Genomic DNA, 12,619 nt, shown 5'->3' on the forward strand with positions numbered 1-12,619 from the left:
GCCCGACAGGCTACTATAACAAAAAGTTACCGTAGCCTATGGACGCGTACGTCACAATCCACATACATGTAACATTCATATCCCAAGAATCTCTCTGTAAAGTAAGGTATCATATTATTAGGGCCCATTTAAATGTCACGAGAACTCGCATACGAGTTTTATTACAGTGCGGTATTTGATGGCTGTGCAAAATTGTAAGTAATTTGAACAGGCCGCAATGTAACTACAATCGCGTCAGAGTTCGCACGGCGTCTAAATCAGGCCTTTAATGCTGAAGCATGGAACATCTAGCTACGCCGTAGCGCTACGCCGCGCGCCGTAGCGCCGTAGCGTAGCACCCGCCGTCGTAAATAGAAACCGTAGAGGCTTACAAATATCGTGTTAAGTGAATTTGCCTGAAATTATTAAATTAAAACGGGACTTAATCACGTAAAACTTACGTTTTATATTTAACCCGACGTTTCGGACATGACATTACGTCCGTGGTCACGGGTAGACTGGCTGGGAGTTGTATCAACATCTTCTAGCTGTACGAGTTTTTAGAACTACTCGCACTTGAAACATTAAATAAATGTTATATACAAAGAAAAAGTGACCAAGGCCTCCAAGTGTTCCGAGCTGGAATCGAACCAGCGTACTCCGTTAACCGGACGGATGCCTGTAAAACCACTCGGCCATCGGATCACGAAAGCAAGGGTCGAAATTTCCAAGTATATGACACAATTACCGAAGGCTTGGCGCCCCCCGCCATCTCTGAGGTAGAACCGAAACTAGTTCGACCTCCTAACTGAATCAACACATGTGATTACGAGCTAGCGAAGAGAGATGGCGCTGCCGTGCAAATCTTAGAACAAATTAAATTATTCTCATTTAAAAATATTTTAATTTGTATTTTTAAGTAGTAACACTACTATTATACTATAAATAGTTTAACACTTTCGCTACCAAGAACCCGACTGTCGGGTACACCGCTCGTAGAAGCGTAGCCGATTACATGGGTTTCCCCGTATGTAGCGGAAATGTCGTAGCGCCGCGTAGAGCCCGGTTTCGAAAGTGTTAATGTTTATAATAGTAGTGTTACTACTTAAAAATACAAATTAAAATATTTTCACATGAGAATAATTTAATTTGTTCTAAGATTTACTCGCACTTGATTGTCATTATAGCCGGTCGTCTTGCAACATTCGGATGCTTCTTCGCAGGCTTTCGCCTCGGTTGCCGACAACCCACCCTGTACCCATTCCTCCTAAGAACCTCCTGAATGTGTGACATCTCACTCTCTAAAAATTCAGGGTCACAAAGGTCATGTGCTCTGTTCTTTAGGGAATTAACGACGGACAAGTCAAGACAAGGTTGGTACCAGACTAAAAAAGTATTCGATACAGACTGTGTACATGCCTCGTCGAAGGTGGCGTGACGGGGCAACTAAGGTCTGCAACGGTTGTTATTCCATATCAGACGCCAGGCGTTTATAAGATTGACTGTAGCTGTGGTAGTTTTTATATTGGAGAAACCAAACGCACCACAGCGGAAAGGGTCAAAGAACATATCGCGGCGGTCAAAAAACGACAAATAAATAAGTCTGCGGTTGCCGAGCATTTGCTGGAGTCAGGACTAAACCACTGGGTTGAACTGCATAATCCCAAAATCCTTTCAACTGAACGTCTTTACTATAGCAGGAAAGTACGTGAAGCGATTGAAATCAGGAAACATCTTAATTTCAATAAAAATGAAGGGCAAGGGATTTCATCTTCCTGAAATCCAGAGATTAGCAAGTGTAAACGTGAGAAAACTTCCGGTCCCATACCATCGGATGTCGTGTTTTACGCGATTAAGTCCCGTTTTTAGGGTTCCGTAGCCAACTAGGAACCCTTATAGTTTCGCCATGTCTGTCTGTCCGTCCGTCCGTCCGCGGATAATCTCAGTAACCGTAAGCACTAGAAAGCTGAAATTTGGTACCAATATGTATATTAATCACGCCAACAAAGTGCAAAATAAAAAATGGAAAAAAATGTTTTATTAGGGTACCCCCCCTACATGTAAAGTGGGGGCTGATTTTTTTTTTCATTTCAACCCCAACGTGTGATATATTGTTGGATAGGTATTTAAAAATGAATAAGGGTTTACTAAGATCGTTTTTTGATAATATTAATATCTTCGGAAATAATCGCTCCTAAAGGAAAAAAAGTGCGTCCCCCCCCTCTAACTTTTGAACCATATGTTTAAAAAATATGAAAAAAATCATAAAAGTAGAACTTTATAAAGACTTTCTAGGAAAATTGTTTTGAACTTGATAGGTTCAGTAGTTTTTGAGAAAAATACGAAAAACTACGGAACCCTACACTGAGCGTGGCCCGACACGCTCTTGGCCGGTTTTAATTTAATAATATGAGTGAAGATGGTGTTAGTTTAAATCAATATATTGAATTTGCCTGATTCAAACAATACTTATTATAACTTGTAGGATAATTATAACACCAGACATTAATCTACCAGTGATTGCCAAATGTGACTGATTTGCTTGAAGAAATGTAATTTTTAATACTGACTTTCGTTTAGATCGTTTTAAAAGGCGAGTAACAATTGAAATAATAATGGGCACAGAATATGTGTACAAGCATAGTGAAACGTCCCACTTGTTGAGTACCATAAGGATGACATTTGGTTGTATCTTTATACGAGTTACCGGTCAAAACGTGCAGCTTCCGGCAAGCGACAAAGTGGGACGTTCTGCTGTACAATTACACATATATTTAATAGTATGACGTTCCCAAGATGATTAACGACAGAAGCATTAGCTGCAGGCAGAATGTAGGTACTCACTCGAGGAAGCTCCCGAGAAGTAGCGGCGCGCTGCAGTCAGGTCGCACTCATCGTCGCCCGCTCACGCCGCCGCCCCGCCGTCGCCGGCGCCGGCGCACTACCTGCAACAGAACATTCATACTTGTTTCATATCAACTAATAACAAGAGCCTCTACTATGCGTTTTTGACGTTAATGAACAAGTTATTTAATGTTAAAAACTTCATGAAAAATGTACGTAAAAATCAGTTTAAGTACCTGATTGTTATAACGCTGTTTACTTTTTTTTATACAGTCACCATCTGCAGATACGTCTGAACACGCCTTGTCGCCCTGACAACAGAGGCGTGTCCAGATATTTGTGAACACCTCGCCAGTTCTACATAAATGTCTGATGGCGACTTTACTGCACCTGTACGCTATCGAGTGACGTCTTCTAAAAGTCACGATAAAGACTCTGTTTGTAATCTAAGAGTAACGATGAAAAAAATATCCTTTATATACGAGCATTCGTAGTGACATCCTCAGTTTGGCTTCCTCAAATTGAATTTGAATGTTCCGCCTCAATCTACTTTATAAGTGAGAGTGTGAGTGAAATATAGAGGATTAGTTTAGTAAGGTCTGACTGTTTGGAGGGCTCATTGAGGACCTGCCCCCTTAGTCCCGGCGCGGCGACACCGCTGCTAATGTCAGCGCGCGAGCGGCGGCGGCGGCGGCCGCGGCCGGCGCGGGCGGGCATTTACCCGCGTTGCGCTCGTTTCGGCTCAAATGTTGAAAACCTTGACAGTAAACTTTATTCGATAACGTTACGTTATCGTATTCTGTTTTTATATCCCATAGAAAATGAAAAAAAAAAATAGATCTCAGAAAGACCTGGACTCATTTTGTGGCGATTGGCGGGAGCATGCAAAGAGCCGTGACGAGTGCCGGAAAACAGGGGAGGCCTTTGCCCAGCAGCGGAAAACAATACAGGATATTTAAAAAAAAATAGAAAATGAGCCTTACATTTACATTCCGTCATGTTTAGGCACGCAGCACGGGGTAAATATGTAGATTTGCGTTAGAGTGACACTAACGGCAGATTTCATTCGGAAGTCATGTGGTTATTATTTAGGCGAATCCGAAAGTACTGAAATGCACGGCCCCATATAAACTTTAATATACCCACGGCAGACAACGAAATCATATGTACAAAAAAGTATGTCTAAAAAAACCAAACGGTATGACTTTTTCTTTCATTACTAAATGTATTCCATCTATTTCGGTGAAAATACTATGAAAATTTTGAGGTCTTGACAGTGTGGTTTGATTTAGTAACTATATGTCCCCTTGTTCAGCCGCCAGCGACGTGGGCACTTGCTTTATCCTAAACAAACACACTTACCGCACAGCAGGGGACGCAAGCCCTCGCGCGCAGCAGCGCAAAAATATGAGTGGCGGCTATATCGCGGCAAACGAGCGTGCCAGCTGCGGTTACACGACACGGTGGCGCGGGATCAAAGGCTGTGCTAGATTGTGGGGAACACTATTACAACTCTAAGATAGGTACTACATAAATTCACCGTTTTGTTCGCATCATGGTAGTATAAATTTAACGTATATAAAAGTTCCAATTACGTCCCACAAAGTTATAGATGTTCCATAAAAGTCATTTCTGGCCTACGAGATTTCTCTTATTCATATCAAAATCTCGTTAGTAATATTCGCTACATTAGGGTTACAGAGTTTTTGAAAAGTGTAAATTGCTTAATTTGTTGTCTGTTAAAGGATTACATTTGGTCTAATTTAGTAAATCTATTTTATTGTCTCGTTTAAATGGCACTCCTGTACTATGTACGTGTGTTTGTGGCCACTTGCTTGTAGACAGTTGTTGCCCACGTCGTCGGGGCCGCAAGTTAGCCCGCGCCGCTCCGTCTCGTCTGTTGTTCAACACTCCGCCGCTGATACAATGCAAGCAGTTAGCTATAATATTATACGCGTACCTAACACATTATACAGCACTCTTTAATAATAGAGTCATAAAAACAATTTTATTCAAGTCGTAATACGTTTGTGTCAAGTACCTACTAATGCTTAAAATATGCCACAAAGATGAAATACTGAATTTTAGAGCATGCCTATATTGCCTTCATATCTATATTATTTAAATCATATTTTACGTAATATATTATTAGATTTAGAGTTGATTAGAGTTGGATGTTTAGAGTAGAGTCGAGTTTATAAATAGCTGTACATTTTGTCACCTTGTTGCAACGAGTTAAGGTGAAGAGATGTACACATATTTACGAACTCGACTGTACCTACATACCCATTTGAGTGGTAGGTATTATCGATACCGAATCCTCATTGTATTTTGAAGTTTCAATTCAAATTGTAAAAAATTCGAGTTAAATAGTAATGTACCTATATTATTTTGTCATTTTCATTGAACTCCGTTTTAAGTGGTTGTTAAATTGAGATTAGGCCAAGTAAGGATTGTTTACTGCCCACAGCTGGGCTGGGTGGTACCACGAGCTTTTAATACTCCACTCGACAGCGCAAACGTCCTGGAACATTACATTCGTTGTAAGTATATTAAGTGAACAGCGCCTCAAATCTTACTAAAACCATACAATTGGATGTTTAACCTGTCAAGTTAACGTAATCTAAAACGTCACAAACTCTTGAAAATACGCTCGACGCCCGAGATACGCTCGGTTAGTTGAGTCGAAGGTAAACTCTACTTTGGCAATGTATCTCGCTCAAAAACAAGTTAGCACTACACACTGATGGATACTCTAAATAGATGCTATCGTGTTAATCTTGACGACGTGCCTCTTGCTTGTTCCTCGAGTAGTGACCTCCTCTATGAACCCTTTGGTCCCGGATTCATATCTGATAAGGGACACACATTTTATTTAAAGCTACTTTTAATGCATCTCTCTCGTACTGGCGACGCGACGTGCCGATACCGGGATATCTCGGGGCAGCACGCTCTAGGCACACCTCGGACACTGGCGATCAAACATATGAAAGGCCGCGTTCCTAGCACACAGTCTAAGCTCGTGTAGGTGAACGCGTACTATGCTTGTATGAGTGAAATATGACAGGTCGACTGTTCGCGCTTTTGACAGGCGGTAACTGTGAGGTAACCGAGAGGGGGTGGGCGGCACTTTCAGCGGGGAGCGGGAGTGGCCATACTGTACGATAGTACTCTTTATTATACTGTGCTCTAGGGGTATATAATCCATAAAAAATGTTGTCTCTGATAGTCTGACATATTATATCAATTCAGAGAGAGTTAAGTGTTACCCTATAATTTTGTTGACCATCAGTAACTGACGAAATCGATATACATCAATAAAATCTATTAAAGTATTACAATTGAAACTGCGTACGTTTTATGTCTGGTAGACATATCCTGAACATTAAACTGTAATGTAAAATAATATTTGATTAAAGACCTCCTTCTTTTCTTATGTTATTAAAAAACAGTGCACGCATTTTCGTGAATGGAACGATTTGTTTCAAAATGTTTATTAAAAATAACACCGAATGGTAATTAAAATCATTGTCCCGTCTGGGGACTCTCGAGAAGTATAGCGCTTGAAATAAGGCAGCGTTCCCACTTAAGCGTCGCGTGTCTCGGGGCGCGCAACGGACGTCTCCGCCACGCCGCCTGAATGTAATTCAAAAAACCGGCCAAGAGCCGGGCAAGAGCGTGTCGGGGTTCCGTAGTTTTTCGTATTTTTCTCAAAAACTACTGAACCTATCAAGTTCAAAATAATTTTCCTAGAAAGTCTTTACAAAGTTCTACTTTGGTGATTTTTTTCATATTTTTTAAACATATGGTTCAAAAGTTAGAGGGGGGGACGCACTTTTTTTCCTTTAAGAGCGATTATTTCCGAAACTATTAATATTATCAAAAAATGATTTTAGTAAACCCTTATTCATTTTTAAATACCTATCCAACAATATATCACACGTTGGGGTTGGAATGAAAAAAAATATCAGCCCCCACTTTGCATGTAGGGGGGGTACCCTAATAAAACATTTTTTCCCATTTTTTATTTTTGCACTTTGTTGGCGTGATTGATATACATATTGGTACCAAATTTCAGTTTTCTAGTCCTTACGGTTACTGAGATTATCCGCGGACGGACGGACGGACGGACGGACGGACGGACGGACGGACAGACAGACATGGCGAAACTAAGTTGACTACGGAACCCTAAAAACGTCTCCTCAGTACATTTTGTATAGGAAGGACGTAAGACGCGCCCCAGGCGGCGTGGCGGTGGCGTGGCGCGCGCCCCGAGACATGCGACGCTTAAGTGGGAATGCTGCCTTAGGAAGCGATGTTTATTGTATCAGGCCCATCCATCACGGCGCGCTGCAGCCGCGACAAAGCCTTCACGCATGATGGCGCCCAACGCCAACCGCCGCCCGCGGCCAAATATCAACACAAAAGGCCAAACGATTAAACGCCCTTTCACGCTCACTTTATACCGGAAAATATGGTTGGTGCCGTGGATTCCAGCTAACGCGGTTTTGTGAAATTTGAGAGGGTTTTTGATCGAACTATGGTTACCAAAAATAAAACTAAACCGCCGAGCCGAGGGATGATCGCTTGCGCTGCGACAACGAGAGGCTTTAATATCTCACTATCACTTTTTCATATTAGCGCGACGTTACTGTTGCATCTCTTTCGTTGCAACAATTGGCAAGTTGATTACTTGGCCGGTAACTTGAATGATTGGAAAAACTTGTGCTAGATATGATCCCGACAAACCCAAGAACATCATGAAATATTGAATACGATATAAAAGTTAAGTGTTAAATGGCGAGAGAGTGATGTTCTAGAATCTAGACTGTTAAAGTAAGGTAAAGCGGGGCAAATACTGACTAGGGGACAATAATTGTAACTGATCCATTTTTTCTATCATTACACTATTGAGCTCCAAATGAATGCACTAAACACGCGTGCCTTATACCTATAGCCAGTGGACACCCTATTGAATAATGCAAACATGTACAAAATGGATCATTTGCAATGGCCACCCAGTCGATATTGTCCTGTTGTACCTTATTCACGTTACGTCCAATACGAGTTGACTACTGACATCATGTGGGCGGTGTCAGTTGTCAGGGCTGTAGATGTATGCGTTGTAGTTGTGTATGTAGGTATGTACACTGATGAGTATTCGTCTAAACAACTCTTTTGAGGAGTTCCTTAAAGCGTTCACGTTCACGCATGGCGGCGCTGATTACTCCGGCCCGTTATTAATGTGTCCACTGCGGAGACAGTCCCGCATAGACTCCTTAGATATTAGAATTTGTTATATTTTAACTGGGCGGGTCGCGTCTAACTTCGTAATGTACCGGTATTTTTGAATGAAGAAAATACCTACCAGTTCCATGTCTGTTAAGTACCTACATTAGCGACTTACAGAAAAAAAACACGTCAACAGTAGTCGGGAAAATTAAGAGTCGGCTTAACAGTGGGACTTTACGAAGGGCTAAGAAAACTTTACTCGTCACAGAAATCCGGACATTTACGTGTTTATGGCGCGTGCGCGGACTCGCCGCCAAGCTAACACGTCTAATCCCCTTTTACCACATGCGGCGTGTTTTTTGTGTGAAAGCGATGGTCTAACCTAACCACTACTAGTCCGTAACTCCGTACAGCCAGCGGCAGCGTGCAAGCCGCGTCTGTGCAGCAAGTGGTCCCTGGTCTGTAGGCGCGGGCCGCTCGGGCTGCATTCTTTAATAAACTGTGTGCGGGTTAAATAAATAATGCCCGGAATATTTCACCGCGCCGCGCCGCGCCGCTCACGCCGGGACCTAGATTAAACAATACGAGTACCTTCTGGGTATAGACTTTTGCTGTCTGTGGCAAAACAAACATAAGGTACAATTTTATTCATACATACATACATACAATCACGCCTGCATCCCATGAAGGGGTAGGCAGAACACATGAAACCACCAAAGCTTCAGTGCCACTCTTGGCAAACAAAGGGTCGAAAGATAACGAAACTGTGGCATTGCAGTGACAGGTTGCCAGCCTCTCGCCTACGCCACAATTTAACCCATATCCCATAATCGCCTTCTACGACAATTTTATTCAGCTGCGTTCAAATTCGTCAAGCTCAATAATTTAGTACCTATCAACTTGTTGTCCAAGTCCTGAAGATCACTCATCCTTGGGTTTTCAGAATGATCAGAAGCATCGTATTGAAAGGAACATTCACTGGAATGCACCATAAAATGATTTCAAGTAATAGATATTTTCGTAACCGCGCGGTTGTCACTGAACATATTTTTTCCTGTATTGTTATTTTTCCTGTATCGTACAGTATGGCCACTCCCGCTCCCCGCTGAAAGTGCCGCCCACCCCCTCTCGGTTACCTCACAGTTACCGACTATCAAAAACGCGACCAGTCGACCTGTCATATTTCACTCATACAAGCATAGTACGCGTTCACCTACACGAGCTTATAGACTGTGTGTTAGGAACGCGCCTCTTTCGTATTTGACAAGAGTTCCGAGTTTTTTGTCGTAATTATATTGTCGATATTTGATCGTAAGTGTCCGAGGTGTGCCTTTAGTAAACATTAAGTAACCTTAGCTATCTGCCACTAATGTGTATTCATCCTAATCTCCGGTGCGGTATCTGTCGGCGCGTTATTGAATCCGGCGGGTAAAGGGCGCGGGCGGCTCTAATCACTTTTTAACCAAGTTATTTTTGCTCCCCCCCCCCCTTCCCCCCCGCTCCCTCCGTCCTCCACCGTGGCAAAAAGCCGTGTCGCTAAATAAGTGTGCCTTTGTGCCAGGAGATTAGTCTTGTAACCGCGTTGCTCATTTTGATGGTAAAGCCGCTAAATTAATTTGTAAACATTTTGTACAATATGTTTTTGTTACCGATTGTGGTGTGCGTTCATAGGGGCACTTCTGGACTCAGTATCGTACTGGAAATGGGAATAGGTGGGTTTTGTTACCACTACAAATATGTTTTATTAATAACACAAAAATAACACTCAGGTTTCAATAGTACCCAGGACAAAGTCGCCTGTGTGTGTGGCGTAATCATTGCCGCTTCTTTATCACTGACCACTTTCGCACTCCCAATTCGCTCCGTCTTGTAGCATCTATCATCCTAATGGTTTTCGATGTGCGATTGTAACGTTGACTAGATCCTCAGGGCTAGAGATGGGTAGGGGTGAGTAAATACTCAGTATTTACTCGATATTTACTTCATGAGTAAAGTATTTACTCACTACCCATCTCTACTCAGGGCCCGTAGCCGAAAGGCATTTCTGCGACGCGAAACGTCACCGAAACGACGCAGAAATGTAGTTTGGCTCTGTCGCGCCTACGAAAGAGATATTAATTATTATATTTTATTATTTGTCACCTAGAATAAGTATTTAAGTACCTGATATTCATTATTGAATTGCCATAGCTGTAAGATTGTGTTAATACTTGTACAGGAGCATGATAGTTTAATTTCTAGTATTAAGTTTAATATTTTTGTACGCCAACTGGTAAAATATAGTGAAACTGTACCATATATAATAACTGACCACCACTGTAACCTATATTTACAAAAAAAGCACTTACTTACTTATCGTGAGCGTTTGTGCATTCGGCTACGCGCACAGAACGAAGCAGATACGAAGGAAAATGTCTTCGCACTACATGTGCCATAAGTTGGCGAGCGTGGAACAGCCGAGCGGCCTGTTGCATATCGTATGCAAATCCGTAATGGGCCGTCACCGCGGCCGCCCGCGAGGCGACACCGCGAGGCGACTCCGCGCGCCGCCGCTGCGTTCAGGCCCGGTGCCGGTGCAACCCGTATAGAAGAAGAATGGGAATCAGCGTGTTTATTATATAAACAAGCTCCTTCCCATTTGTTTGGCGGTAATTTTTTGTCTTATTTCATTTAAATAGCTTCTGAAGTGTTACACTTTCTTTTAATGCTTCAGTCGTACCTAAACCTACCCTGAATTTGTTCTGTCTGTCCACGTGAAGCTGCACTGGGTACAGTACTACAGACGTCAGAGAGTTAGTTTAGACGTTAGTGCTTCAGAGCTGCAATTTGGCATGAGTGTATAAATCGAGCACGCCGACAAACTTCTTGAAAGTCCAGTCAAACAATTGGAACCTTAGGCCACTGTAGAACTATGTCATAGTGACGTTATAAATTAGATTGTAATAATCTCTTACTGGTTGTCATTTTGACATGGTTGTATTAGTGGCCTAGGGTTCTAATTGGTTGACTGTAGAAAAAAGTCGAAATAAACCTTGTGTTGTTGCTATCATATAAAATTGAGATAAAAATGTACCCATATTGTAGGTGTCCCAGGAGGCTCCATGAAGTGTTGTACGGTAAAGGCAACAAGGAACATTGTTTTAGTTTCGGCTATCATATTTATTTTATGCCCCTACTTTATGTAATACGAGCACAAACTTGCGATCATAATATGATCCTTTGCGGAAGTTTGGTTTCGTATTGGATATAAATAAAATTTATCGAAAGTGTCGGTACATATGTACTTAAGTAGTATAGGTTACCGTAAGCCTGTAAAATATATGAGAAATAGTTTCAGTGTTAAAATTTTGTAGACGTAAATGATTGTGGTACATTTACATGTTGCGCGGTGTGGGAGTTGAATTACATTGCGACGTTGGAGTGGTGAGCTCAACTGTATGTAACCTTAACACTCCGCAATGTAACTACAACATCGCGAGCGTGTTCGGTTCGCGCGGCGTCTAATTGGGACTTTTACCGAGAAGTGTTGTTCCCGGTAAAAAGTGACCCCAAAGCGGCTGATTGAGCTGATAATTTTAAAAGGCAGTTAAAATGAAGAATAATGATGAAAATGTTCCCCCGCTCGGTACCAAATTATCGCCAATTTCCGCAGACGAATAAAATAATGGCGTCGGCGAATTATTCCTCAATTATTGAAATGAGGCCTGTAGCTGAGGCACTGGGATAGGCCCCGAGCTCATCAGCATTACTCATTGAGGGACGCCGCTGGAAAAAGTTTACGCCGAGAGCCCTTTCACATTTTCCGATACGGTTTATTAAATATTAGTTTTTAGGTTTTGCTTCCTTTAGTTTTCTTAATTTTTTTCGCGTTTTGTCATCTTTATTTATATACATTTATGTATATATTTAAAACTGTGAGTATCCATTGTAGGTACATGACATACGTGCAATAGCGAGAGTAAAGTCACAGCTCGGACACTGGCGATCAAATATATGAAAGAAGCGCGTTCCTAGCACACATTCTAAGCTCGTGTAGGTGAACGCGTGCTATGCTTGTATGGGTGAAATATGACAGGCCGACTGTTCGCGTTTTTGACAGGCGGTAACTGTGAGGTAACCGAGGGGGTGGGCGGCACTTTCAGCGGGGAGCGGGAGTGGCCATACTGTACGATAGTACTCTTTATTATACTGTGGTAAAGTGTTGTAAATTACACGGATAGTTGCAATTTGATTGCCGCCTCGCACTAGTGAATAATCACCTTAACGTAAACAGCGTGGATAGCTAACCGTAATTTCCGCGCGTTAAAGTTTTATCGCCGGCCAATAAAAAGTTGGAGATGGCTTAATACGTGGAGACGCTCGCGCCAGTCGCTCGCGCCGCGCCGCGCCGCGCCGCGCGCCGTTAACCGGCTGATCAATTCCGAGAATGTCTCGCTCGGCTAATACAAATACCGAGTATGACGACACGATCACAAACATTTTCACTAATATTTTCCTCGAAATTCACAAAATTACTTAAAATGTACTATTATGTTTTTGCATTTGTTAACGGCCCATACAATAT

General features: G+C 42.2%; 1 protein-coding gene across 1 annotated transcript in view; it reads right to left on the minus strand.

Moving 5' to 3' along the window:
- Nucleotides 1-12,619, minus strand: part of LOC125240765 (FMRFamide receptor-like) — a 282,033-nt gene that overhangs the window by 38,795 nt on the left and 230,619 nt on the right. Inside the window, 1 exon segment of the mRNA XM_048148832.1 lies at nt 2,824-2,924. The gene's annotated coding sequence lies outside the window, so the exon portion shown is untranslated.

Source organism: Leguminivora glycinivorella, chromosome Z (genome assembly GCF_023078275.1).
Source record: "Leguminivora glycinivorella isolate SPB_JAAS2020 chromosome Z, LegGlyc_1.1, whole genome shotgun sequence".
In the NCBI taxonomy this organism is placed as follows: Eukaryota; Metazoa; Arthropoda; class Insecta; order Lepidoptera; family Tortricidae; genus Leguminivora; species Leguminivora glycinivorella.